At 42.6% G+C, this 13,041-nt stretch overlaps 1 long non-coding RNA gene across 1 annotated transcript; it reads left to right on the top strand.

The window, feature by feature from the left end:
* Window positions 1–462: 462 nt before the first annotated feature.
* LOC143805139 (uncharacterized) lies at window positions 463–2,123 on the top strand. The gene is made up of 3 exons (XR_013221182.1): window positions 463–557; window positions 889–999; window positions 1,183–2,123. It is a non-coding gene; the product is annotated as an uncharacterized LOC143805139 (long non-coding RNA).
* The last annotated feature ends 10,918 nt before the right edge of the window (window positions 2,124–13,041 follow it).

Here is a 13,041-nt window from a genome sequence, read left to right as displayed (position 1 = left end):
TGACATCATCGTCACCATGGCAACCATTATGACATCTACGTCAATACTGTGCCCGTCACTGATTGGTCGAGGCGAATTCACGGCAGACTGTGCCCGTCACTGATTGGTCGAGGCAACCTTTATGACATCATCGTCGCCATGCTGTGCCCGTCTGATTGGTCGAGGCCTGGTGGCCTCGACCAATCAGAGACGCGGGATTTCCAGGACAGACAGACAGACAGACAGACAGACAGACAGACAGAAAGACAGACAGACAGACGGAAAAACCCTTAGACAATTATATATATAGATTATTAAAACTGATACAACATAACAGTGTTATACCGTAAACTATATTATACTGTATCAGCTGATTTAATCCCTGTATGTAAACACGAACTAAGTGCAATTTCTCATACAGATACTGACATGCAGCCATCGCTCTGTATGCCGGAAAACTGGTGTGTTCCCGAACCATGTGGAAATCTGGATTCAGATGTACACAGTAATTTCGCCGATACCCGATGCTCCTAAAAGACGTGGAAATTCGTTAAGCAGGTGTCTCAAGAATAGAAAAGGTAACGGTTCACTTGAAATACATACGATTCACACTTTTGTGTAGAAAATCAGTTCTGTGTTCAAAGTTATATTTTTTTTACATCCGCTAAACTAATTGCCAGAAAAATTCAATTTGAAAAATAGAATATCTCCGTCTCAACGAGACAGTTTTGTGTAGAAAACCAATTCTGTGTTAACTAATAGTCATATTTTATTTACATCCGCAAAACTAGTTGCCAGAAAAATTCAATTTGAAAAAGAGAATATCCCCGTCTCAACGAGACAGTTTTGTGTAGAAAACCAATTCTGTGTTAACTAATAGTCATATTTTATTTACATCCGCAAAACTAGTTGCCAGAAAAATTCAATTTGAAAAAGAGAATATCCCCGTCTCAACGAGCTCGATCAATGCGATGTCCATTAAACCAGGAGCCGCGGAGGTGCAATTCCCGCTTCATACTTGTAAGTGTATATCTGGTCTGCTCTATGCCGGGTTTATGCAAATAGTGTTGCAATGATTTCATGGATAACTGTCACAGTTAACTTTTCAAATATTACGCAGGATCTTGGATAACACCCAGCGTGTCGCTTTTCCAATTTTACACCGGTTTCGCGGGTAACAGACACTTTTGTCTTTTCTTTTAGATACGCCGGATCTTCAACCACGAGTTTTGCAGTGGCGTAATTACGGAACTGCACAGAATCAACCACAAAGAGCTAGTGCGGCTGTGAGAACAACACCTCTCTCCCCCATCTGTGTTGTGGATCGAGAGGAAAGCTACGCGGCACCCAAACACACCGGGAATCCAAGCCCCAAGATTCCACATCAAAAATATATGTATGTTTCAAGAGAGAGATCAGCGTCGCAGAACATTAGCCCTTGCATAACTCAGGAAGTCAATAGCATAGTCAGCAGTCCGCAAGCTAGTCCTGAAAACAGAGAAATTACGCAGCTCGTCGCTGGTAAGAAGAGTAATAACCGTGGTAATATACGTGTGTGTCAAACTGTACAACCAGCAGATACTGCTCTTGCAGGATCTTCTAGTGATTTTGCCAATGTATTACCTCTAAAGAAACGTTCAGTGTCTTGCCGCCGTATAAGTAAATAACAGAAAGTTGCTGAACAATCGTCTTACACAGGGAGGCCTGTGTGGGACGATGAACATGTCAAAATGTTTATTGGCATGTCTGATCAGTACGTCCATAACAAACTCGCACAGATCAAACTAAAATCTTTCTGTGACACGTATGAAAGACTGATAAATGCATGTCCAACCCCTGACATTATCGCCGAGCTATATGATTTTAAACTAAATCATGCCTGTGTACATACAACACCTGTGAATCTAAATAAATCTAAAGCCACCTGACTAAGCTTGGTTGGGCATGGTTTGAAAAAATCCAGAAGGTCGCAAGCAGCTAGAAGTGGGCAAAAGACAGTTTACAGCGCTATAACTACACAATATCCCCAGAGGCTGTTACATGATTCAACTACTGTTTTACACACCGAAGACAACCCTGGAAGTGTCAACACCAGTTCTGTTCCAGATGCTCAGAGCAGCGGGCATCTTGAAACACATACTGAAAATGCGCATGATGCAGCCTCTGTAGGTAATGGTGTTTGTGATAATGAAATGGTCGTAGATCGTTCAGACATTTTACAGCATTTTTATCATCATCAAAGGGCTCTCCGCAATTTCAACGGTCATATACATACGGATAATTTTAGATTTGTAAATTTGGAGCGTGTACAATCATTTGTAGAGGCCGTGAATATTGTTCATGACGGCGTTCAGTCATTACTGGATAGAATTGTGAAGAGCAGAACAAAAATGGTTACCTCAATGAACCACAAAAAAGAATTTGTGATAAATATTGACCTGTCCATTCAAGGACATTTTAGCTATAGTATGAAATCCTGTTTTTCTTGTCTGTGGAATTGCCTTTGTACTGTTTGTTGTGAAACTGTCGCCCACGAAACTGTTTTTTTCTTTCTTTCCTGTTTTGTCTCTTTGTTTAAACATGCAAAACTTTTATAACCACTGAACCTACCAATACAACTATATAAAGAAGGGATAGCACCTTGAAGGCAGGCGTGCTTCAGAGACTTCCCAGTGATACACTATACAAGACGTGTCTTGTGTATTATTTCTGGTGATTCCCCACTTCCAAAGGCTGCTCCGACTGAGTGTGATCCTGACATTTCCTGGCGCCTGAACGGGGACCCGAGGTCTGTGTATTCCTTCAAGAACACCGGCAGAATACGAACGAAAAGAGAATCTGGGATAATGGACGGCAGATGAACAAAAACCTGGCCAGGTAAGAGACACTGTTAGATCTCTTATATCTGCCCTGCACTGTCCGTAAGATTTTCTGTGTCGTGTTCTTTAGCGGGTAGTTCTAGTAGAGGAGGATACCTATAGCTCGGGTTCTTGAACTATTTAGGAATTGATCACCTCACGGAGTACGGCATTGAATGAGAGTGAATGTGAATAAAAGGTGTGTGGAAGTTGGGAATAGCCCTATAAGCCGCCCAGGGTGTTGAAACAGAAGAAGTGACTGTCCCACTGGGCAACGTGGTTGCGTCCTTTCGGGGAGACCTCCGCGCCTATGGTTCAATCTCTGACCCTGTCTTTGACAAAAACCTGGTGACGGATAAGTGTATGATAGTATGAGCCCAGGACAGATAAATTAGCCTGGGACAAGAATACGTTGTGTATGATAGTATGAGCCCAGGACAGATAAATTAGCCTGGGACAAGATACGTTGTATGTTCTTTTTCTTTTTCTGTCTGGTTGCATTTGTGTTGTTTGCTATAGGTGTAGGAATCAGGATTTTCTTACATCAACACAGTTTAAACATCCTAGCTCCTTAGGAAGTAGGCAACGAGGTATTCTCATACCCAAACGCCACCTAGGGCAAGAAAAGACATCCTAGCTCCTTAGGAAGAAGGTAACGAGGTATTCTCATACCCAAACGCCACCTAGGGCAAGAAAGCTCAGGATAAGAAAATGGGGAATAAGCAAACAAAGTCGGAACCAGAAGAATTAGATATCTATACTATCATAAAGGAGAGAAGTGGTGAAGATGCCACTAAGGGGCTGAGAAAGATTTTTAGTAAGTTTGGAGTTACTAGGGCAGAAGCTTTTAGTAGAAAACTATGGGAAGGAATTCAGGAAAGAAAAAAAGGCATAATCAGAGACAAGAAATGGATAGATCAGATCCAAGCATTGATTGATGTCTCTAGGGTAGCAGAAAATGAGGGATGGACATATAATCAACAGAGTAAAAAGTGGTGTATTAGACCCGCAGGCTGTGGAGAAAAACAAAATGTGGAATCTAAAAATACCCCACCCCCATACCTTAACCCACATGCCCCATCTTTTCTCCAAACACCACCTCAAAGTTTAGCCGGACCAGGAGGATGGGTATGTCCGCACTGTGGACAACAAAATCCAGACTGGAGAAATGATTGCCTAGCCTGTGGTACACCTAGACATGGCGCTGTACTTGCCCCTGTTAGGGTAGTACCAAGACCCTTTAGGGAACCTGGTGCTGACGGAGTAATGGGAACTAGATACCACCAAACTCGACAATATTTCCCTTGGTCCCCCGCTGAAGGCATGTCTCTCTTGCATAACGCACCAGATCCCACCCAGTGTCCAGTTAGATTTGCACAATATATACAGCAAATTATGCAGACTCACGCAGGAGTTTGGGCAGATGGAGAAGAATTATGTAGAATGAAAATGACTCCTGGACTCTTCCAGGAGCTATTAGCAAATCTACAGGTACATAGGCCCCAAGCAGGAGATGGTGCCTTACAAACGATAGAATCAGGTACACAATTTGTAGATCACTTAATGGTTTTCATGAGGGAGAGACAGAGGCAGAGAGGAACAACGGGAGTGGTGGCTCAGAAATCTGGACAATCAGTAGACGAATATTATTTAAGTGTAGAAAATAATTTCAGAGATGAAGGCATGGATCTAACCGCTCCAGGAATGATGAGGTTAGTTACAAAAACCTTTATAGATGGATTGTCTCCAAAAGTGAAGGAAAAGCTTAAGGCCGCAACCCCTGATTGGAGAACCTTGGAAGACCCACACCTGGCTAGACAGAAAGCTGTAGGGATAGAAATGGACTTAAGAGAAAATTCTAAGCCAGTAAGAATTGCACAGGCTAATACTGGCTCTGCTAATCAAAAGTTTACTTGTCATTACTGTAAGAAGCCAGGACATTTCCAAAGGGAATGTAGGAAGAGAAAAGCAGATATAGATTCAGGAACCTTTGTACCCAAAAATAGGATAAATAACCCAGTGCCTGATCAAACAGACAGCTCAGAATGACTGAAAGTTATGCAGGTCTCTCTTCCTTCTAGAAGACCAATAATACAAGTTGAGGTTGAGGGTAAAAATGTACCTTTTCTGATAGATACGGGAGCAACATCCTCCATTTTAAATCAGGACTTTTTACCATATCCTGACAATATATCCTCAAAGGTTACATATGCAGAAGGGTATGATGGTAAAATTCAGGCGTTGCCCTTTACAAAACCTTTAAATGTGAGCTTTGGCCCTAAAACTTTTGTATCCAAATTTTTATTTGCTAAAGGTGCACCTACCTGCTTGTTGGGTACTGATGTCTTAAGTAAAATGCATGCAAACATCCATTTTAGAGAAGATGGCACAGTTATGCTGACCATCCCTGAAGATGCAGAAACTCTGGAACCATATGTTAGAATACAGGCAATGGAGGATTTTCCCGAAATTTACACTCAACAAGCAAAAATTGACTTGTCTCGGGTTCCTGACAGCCTATGGGCAAAAGGAGACACTGATGTAGGATTTTTATCAGTAGCTCCTATACTGTTAGAAACTGCCCCGGGAACCATTTTACCTCAGCTCAGGCAATACCCCATCAGCGCCCAGCAAGAACAGGCGATTTCTCAACAAATTCAGGATTATGTGTTACAAGGTGTTTTGGTAGAAATCAGGTCACCCGCCAATACACCCTTATATCCTGTTAAAAAGAAAGTGTCCTCCAAAGAAACTATGGTGAAATATCGCATGGTGCACGACTTACGGGAAATCAATAAGGTTTTGGCACCGGTCACCCCTGTGGTACCGAATCCTCATACCTTACTGTCTCAAATTCCCAGCACTGCTGCATATTTTACGGTAATTGACTTATCAAACGCATTTTTTTCTGTGCCACTACATAAGAACTGTTGGCATTTGTTTGCCTTTACATTCAAGGGTAAACAATTAGCATGGACAAGATTGCCACAAGGTATGGTACACTCACCAACTTTGTACTCTGAAGCAATGCAGACCGTGCTAAAAAATTTCATCCCAGAACCAGGAGTAGTCATTCTACAGTATGTAGATGATTTACTTATTTGTTGCCCTGATGAGCAGACGGCAGTTACCTCAACTGTTAATTTCTTAATTTTCCTAGCGCAAGAAGGCTGTAAAGTAAATAGACAGAAACTCCAGGCTTGTCAACAAACAGTCGTGTTTTTAGGTCACTGCATATCACAGGGCATCAGACACCTCACACCTCAACGTACGGAAGCCATACTTGAAGCCATGCTTGAACCCAGGAATCACAAACAGCTGCGTGCTTTCCTAGGTATTGTTTCACACTGTAGACAGTGGATCATACATGCAAGTCAACTCATGCAGCCTTTATATGACTGTATTGCCAACACACCATATTCACTCAGTGAAGAGGCTAAACAGTCATTTTCCTCTTTGAAAACAGCACTGGTATCAGCTCCGGCTTTGGGACTCCCAGACTACACTAAACCTTTTCAATTGATGGCAGCTGAGATATCCTCACATGCTACAGGGGTGCTCACACAAAAACATGGAAACAAACAGAGACCAGTGGCATACATATCAGCTCATCTGGACCCTGTAGCTAGAGCCGCACCTTCTTGTGTAAGAGTAGTAGCCGCAATTTCACTGTTATTAGATAAAGCTTCTGAGATTGTTCTTGATCACCCACTTCTAGTTCAGACCACTCATGATGTACATGGCATTCTTAACCAGGTCCAACCTAAACATATTTCAATGGCCAGACACCTCCGTCTCCAATGTTCCCTACTACTGCCGCCCAACATTTCCTTTGCCAGGATTCAGACTCTTAATCTCGCGTCTTTGCTCCCTTTAGAGTCTGAGGGGGGTACCATACCTGAGGAAACTGCACTCTCCAACTCCTTTGACCCATCAAAGTCAATGCATGATTGTGTACAATTAATGGAACAAGAGACTCAGGGCTTACGTAATGTACGTGACAAGCCACTCTGTAATGCTACATTTGAACTTTTCATAGATGGCAGTAGATATGCAGATATGAATGGACAATTTCATACAGGTTATGCGGTAGTAACTCAGCATGAAGTGCTGAAAGCAGAACCTCTCCCTGCTAATCAGTCTACACAAGAAGCAGAACTTACGGCATTGGTTGAAGCTCTAAAAATAGCCAAAGATCAGACAGCAAACGTATACACTGATTCTAGATATGCACATGGCATTATTTTCGATTTTGGCGTAATATGGAGAGCCAGAGGTTATATGACTGCTTCAGGCCAACCTGTTAAACATGCCTCCCTCATTAGACAGATTCTGGAGGCAGCACAAGAAACTAAAGAAATAGCGGTGATAAAGGTAGCTGCACATGTGAGACTCGACACCGAGGAAGCCAGGGGTAACGATAAAGCCGACAAGGCAGCAAAACAGGCAGCACGTAAACCCTTACATCATGCCCACACACTAGATAGCTCTGAAGATGATGAGGAGAGATTGAAGGAAGCTCAGAAACAGGTAGACGACGAAGAACGAGGGCAGTGGCAGAAAAAAGGGGCAGAAGATCAGCAAGGATTATGAAAAAAGGAACTTTGTTGTGTTTACCCAGAGCCTGGTACCCCGCAGTGGCAAGTGACCTCCACCTACCCACGCATGTGTCGGCAAATGGTATGACGCTCAAGGTAAAAGAAAGGTGGTTGGCTCCAGGCTTTGGTAATTTTGCTCGGAACATGTGTGCTGCATGCGCTATATGCCTGGCACACAATCCAGGTCAGACCATTAAAACCCCAACCAAGCATCATGTAAGACCACTGTATCCCTTTCAAAGACTCCAGATCGACTACATCCAACTTCCTAGGTACAATGGATACGAATATGTGCTTGTGTGTGTGGACATGTTCTCAGGGTGGCCAGAGGCTTATCCAGTTCGTAAAGCCTCAGCAAAAACTACTGCCATTAAAATAGCACATGAACTGATACCCCGTTACGGCATGCCTGAGGTGATCGAGTCAGATAGGGGTACCCATTTTACTGGGGAAATATTCCAGAATGTTATGAAAATGTTGGGAGTAGAAAACCAGTTTCACACTCCGTATCACCCACAGAGTTCAGGTAAAGTGGAAAGATTAAATGGAACAATAAAATTAAAAATCCAGAAGGCCATGGCAGAAACAGGAAAGCCTTGGACCGAGTGTCTACCACTTGCCCTGTATTCCATCCGAAACGCCCCAAGGGGGAAGGCTAAGCTGTCACCACATGAGATTCTTTTTGGTAGAGCAGCAAATTTGGGTTGTTATTTTCCACAACAACTGATGTTGAATACTGAGACTTTAACTGCTTATGTACAAGAATTACAAAAACGTTTAACTAAAGTGCATTCGCAAGTTTTTGCTTCCCTTCCAGATCCAGAAAATCTCGAAGGAGGCCACAAGTTGGAACCTGGTGATCAAGTCTACGTGAAAAGACACCAGAAAGACTCTGGAACCGAGGTTTGACGGACCTTTCCAAGTCCTGTTAACAACTCCGACAGCAGTCAAGCTTGAAGGAAAGGCATCATGGATACATGCAAGCCATTGCAAAAAAGCAGTATAAGACTCATGATATTGATGTTAATAATGTTAACCTCAACGGAGGCATGGGAAAGACTGAATTCTCTAGCCCCTTTGAACAATAGATTCGTACAACATCATAGAAAATTAGTGCATGACTTGTTAAATAATACGCAACCCCTGGCAGATTGTTGGATCTGTACCCATTCACCAGTATCAGCCACAAGTATACCTTTTCTAGCAGTTCCCGTGTCAGCTGAAGAAATATTCGCTTGGCCTAATTGTTCAGACAACCTGGCCAACAACCAACCTGGCAATACTAGACTATGGAATACTACAATCGCCATACCAGTTGTGGGATGGGTAGAATTTCCTTGGTGGCAAGGCAATCTTACAGGAAAAATAGGCAACTTACAATATTTAGCATTCAAGGGAGGAAAATGGGTACCTAGGAATAAGACTGGATTAACTGATTTAGGACAGGTCCCCACTGAAAATCTACAGCTCAGTTTCAGTACAACCACCCCTTCCTCTGATGCTTTCAAACCTACAGTATTGGAAAGATACATACATAATAGAAAATGGGAACATTCCGAGTTGTTCCCCCAAGGTGATGCAAACAGTTGTACAAGTAAGCCGGGGAACCTGGTTTGTAATGAATCCAATGAGTATGTCAACGGAATGCATGTATGTGGGAATCCCGCAGCCGGGTACTGTAGCCCCTTGGGACAAAAACCCTCTTGGTGTATGCTTCAGAATGTATCTAGTTTTGTGGATTTGGCTCACAGATTGGTATTGCAGCACTCAGCTTTGTGGGATCTGCCTGAGGGTACATTTTGGATATGCGGAGAAGGGGCATATAAATGGCTTCCCATAGGTATAAAGGGTACTTGTACATTAGGACGCCTAACCCCGGCTACTTTCATAATTTCAAATAAACAAGTGAATATGCGAGCCGTGCCCAAGCACACATTATATAAAACTCACCACGTCCCTCGGGGAGGCCGCATATAGTACAAATGGGAATTCCCAACAAAATTGCTAGTACCATTTTTATTTATCCTATGTTAACACAGATGTGGGATAAATTAGTTAGAGCCACGGATTATCTAGATGACCAGATTTGGGATATATTGGACATATTAAATACTAGTATAGCTGTACAGAATCAGCTTATAATAGTCACTAACCAACATACCCTGGTATTGGATTACCTAACTGCCTCACAAGGGGGTATGTGTCAAATCATCGGACCCACCTGCTGTCATTATATAGACCCGAATAGTACTATGAGTATGAGATTTAAATTAGAAGACGTACAACGACTCAGGGATCAGTATGACAAAGACAATGACCAAAATAAGGATAGCTGGTGGTCAGATACCTTTTCTTTTCTTAACCCGGCCAATTGGTTCAGAGGGATCGGTGGGTGGGTTACCGGGATTATGCAAAGCCTAATACATACAGTTATGGTTATTGTAATTATATATGTATTATTCAAGGTTGTACTCAAGGGTATCTCGGTATGCACAAATAAATTTTGTGTAATGGATGCGAGAATATAAAGTTTTTTTTTTTTTTTTTTTTGTAATATCACAAAAAGAATGACTAAAATGATCGTCTATATGACAAGGTTTTGAATGGAATATGTCAAAGGGGGGATTGTGAAGAGCAGAACAAAAATGGTTACCTCAATGAACCATTTTAAAAAGAATTTGTGATAAATATTGACCTGTCCATTCAAGGACATTTTAGCTATAGTATGAAATCCTGTTTTTCTTGTCTGTGGAATTGCCTTTGTACTGTTTGTTGTGAAACTGCCGCCCACTAAACTGTTTTTTTCTTTCTTTCCTGTTTTGTCTCTTTGTTTAAACATGCAAAACTTGTATAACCACTGAACCTACCAATACAACTATATAAAGAAGGGATAGCACCTTGAAGGCAGGCGTGCTTCAGAGACTTCCCAGTGATACACTATACAAGACGTGTCTTGTGTATTATTTCTGGTGATTCCCCACTTCCAAAGGCTGCTCCGACTGAGTGTGATCCTGACATTTCCATCAGGGACATTGAACCTGGTGACTTTGTACAGTTAAGGTTTGAATGCGGTGATACTTTAGACCCTATTTTCGCTACAAAACAAACCCGTGAAGATTTTAATTCTGAATCTTTTTTAAATGCCGTTGCCCATACACTTCAAAGTAATGCTGAATGTCTAGCATCCAATTCGTTAAAGCTAGTCATCTGTTGTGAAATTGGATTTTGGGCTCCCCCGGTGGCCACTGGTGGAATTGAACTGGTGTGCATCATCCCCTCTGTTCACCTGTTTCCATCAGGATGTGGGAGTCGCTATTTAACCTTGCTCCTCTGTCACTTCCATGCCGGTCAACATTGTAATCAGAAGCCTTTCTGTGCATGTTCCTGCTGCTAGACAACTCCCAGCTAAGTTGGACTTTAGTCCTCGTTTGTTTTTGCATTTTGTTCCAGTTCACTGCTGTAGTTTCGTTTCTGTGTCTGGAAAGCTCTTGTGATCTGAAATTGCCACTCTGATGTTATGAGTTAATACTAGAGTCTTAAAGTAATTTCAGGATGGTATTTTGATAGGGTTTTCAGCTGACCATGAAAGTGCCCTTTCTGTCTTCCTGCTATCTAGTAAGCGGACCTCAATTTTGCTAAACCTATTTTCATACTACGTTTGTCATTTCATCTAAAATCACCGCCAATATATGTGGGGGCCTCTGTCTGCCTATCGGGGAAACTTCTCTAGAGGTGAGCCAGGACTATATTTTCCTCTGCCAGGATTAGTTAGTCCTCCGGCCGGCGCTGGGCGTCTAGGGATAAAACGCAGGCTACGCTACCCGGCTACTGTTAGTTGTGCGGCAGGTTTAGTTCATGGTCAGTTTAGTTTCCATCCTTCCAAGAGCTAGTACTTATGTTTGCTGGGCTATGTTCTCTTGCCATTGAGAACCATAACAGTTTGACCGGCCAAAAAAGGGTTAAATTAATTGACAGAGAAAGGAGAGAAAAGAGAAGTCTGCTGAAGATTTTTTTTTTTTTTCCCCTTCCCTTCAGTTCTGAGTGTGCTTGTAATTGAATCTCTTGCAAGTCTGCCTATATTGCAGCCTTTCTCTCTCTCTCTCTCCTTCTAATCCTGGAATGGCTCTGTGTTCACCTGTTTAAAATGGATATTCAGAGTTTAGCTGCAGGTTTGAATAATCTCACCACGAAAGTTCAAAATTTACAAGATTTTGTTGTTCATGTTCCTATATCTGAACTTAGAATTCCTTTGCCTGAATTTTTCTCGGGGAATAGATCTTGCTTTCAAAATTTCAAAAATAATTGCAAGTTGTTTTTGTCCCTGAAATCTCGCTCTGCTGGAGATCCTGCTCAGCAGGTCAGGATTGTGATTTCCTTGCTCCGGGGCGACCCTCAGGATTGGGCTTTTGCATTGGCTCCAGGGGATCCTGCGTTGCTCAATGTGGATGCGTTTTTTCTGGCCTTGGGGTTGCTTTATGAGGAACCTCAGTTAGAGCTTCAGGCGGAAAAGGCCTTGATGTCCCTATCTCAGGGGCAAGACGAAGCTGAAATATACTGCCAGAAATTCCGTAAATGGGCTGTGCTTACTCAGTGGAATGAGTGCGCCCTGGCGGCGAATTTCAGAGAGGGTCTCTCTGATGCCATTAAGGATGTTATGGTGGGGTTCCCTGTGCCTGCGGGTCTGAATGAGTCCATGACAATGGCTATCCAGATCGATAGGCGTCTGCGGGAGCGCAAACCTGTGCACCATTTGGCGGTGTCTACTGAGAAGACGCCAGAGAATATGCAATGTGATAGAATTCTGTCCAGAAATGAACGGCAGAATTTAAGACGAAAAAATGGGTTGTGCTTCTATTGCGGTGATTCAACTCATGTTATATCAGCATGCTCTAAGCGTACTAAGAAGCTTGATAAGTCTGTTTCAATTGGCACTTTACAGTCTAAGTTTATTCTATCTGTGACCCTGATTTGTTCTTTATCATCTATTACCGCGGATGCCTATGTCGACTCTGGCGCCGCTTTGAGTCTTATGGATTGGTCCTTTGCCAAACGCTGTGGGTATGATTTGGAGCCTCTTGAAACTCCTATACCCCTGAAGGGGATTGACTCCACCCCATTGGCTAGTAATAAACCACAATACTGGACACAAGTAACTATGCGGATTAATCCGGATCATCAGGAGATTATTCGCTTTCTTGTGCTGTATAACCTACATGATGTGTTGGTGCTTGGATTGCCATGGCTGCAATCTCATAACCCAGTCCTTGACTGGAAAGCTATGTCTGTGTTAAGCTGGGGATGTAAGGGGAAGCATGGGGACGTACCTGTGGTTTCCATTTCATCATCTATTCCCTCTGAGATTCCTGAATTCTTGACTGAATATCGTGACGTTTTTGAAGAACCTAAGCTTGGTTCATTACCTCCGCACCGGGAGTGCGATTGTGCCATAGATTTGATTCCGGGTAGTAAATACCCTAAGGGTCGTTTATTTAATCTGTCTGTGCCTGAACATGCTGCTATGCGAGAATATATAAAGGAGTCCTTGGAAAAGGGACATATTCGTCCTTCGTCATCTCCCTTAGGAGCCGGTTTTTTCTTTGTGGCTA

Source organism: Ranitomeya variabilis, chromosome 1 (assembly GCF_051348905.1).
Source record: "Ranitomeya variabilis isolate aRanVar5 chromosome 1, aRanVar5.hap1, whole genome shotgun sequence".
Classification (NCBI taxonomy): Eukaryota; Metazoa; Chordata; class Amphibia; order Anura; family Dendrobatidae; genus Ranitomeya; species Ranitomeya variabilis.
Note: the sequence above shows the minus strand (reverse complement) of the source record. Positions and strands in the feature narration are given on the sequence as shown.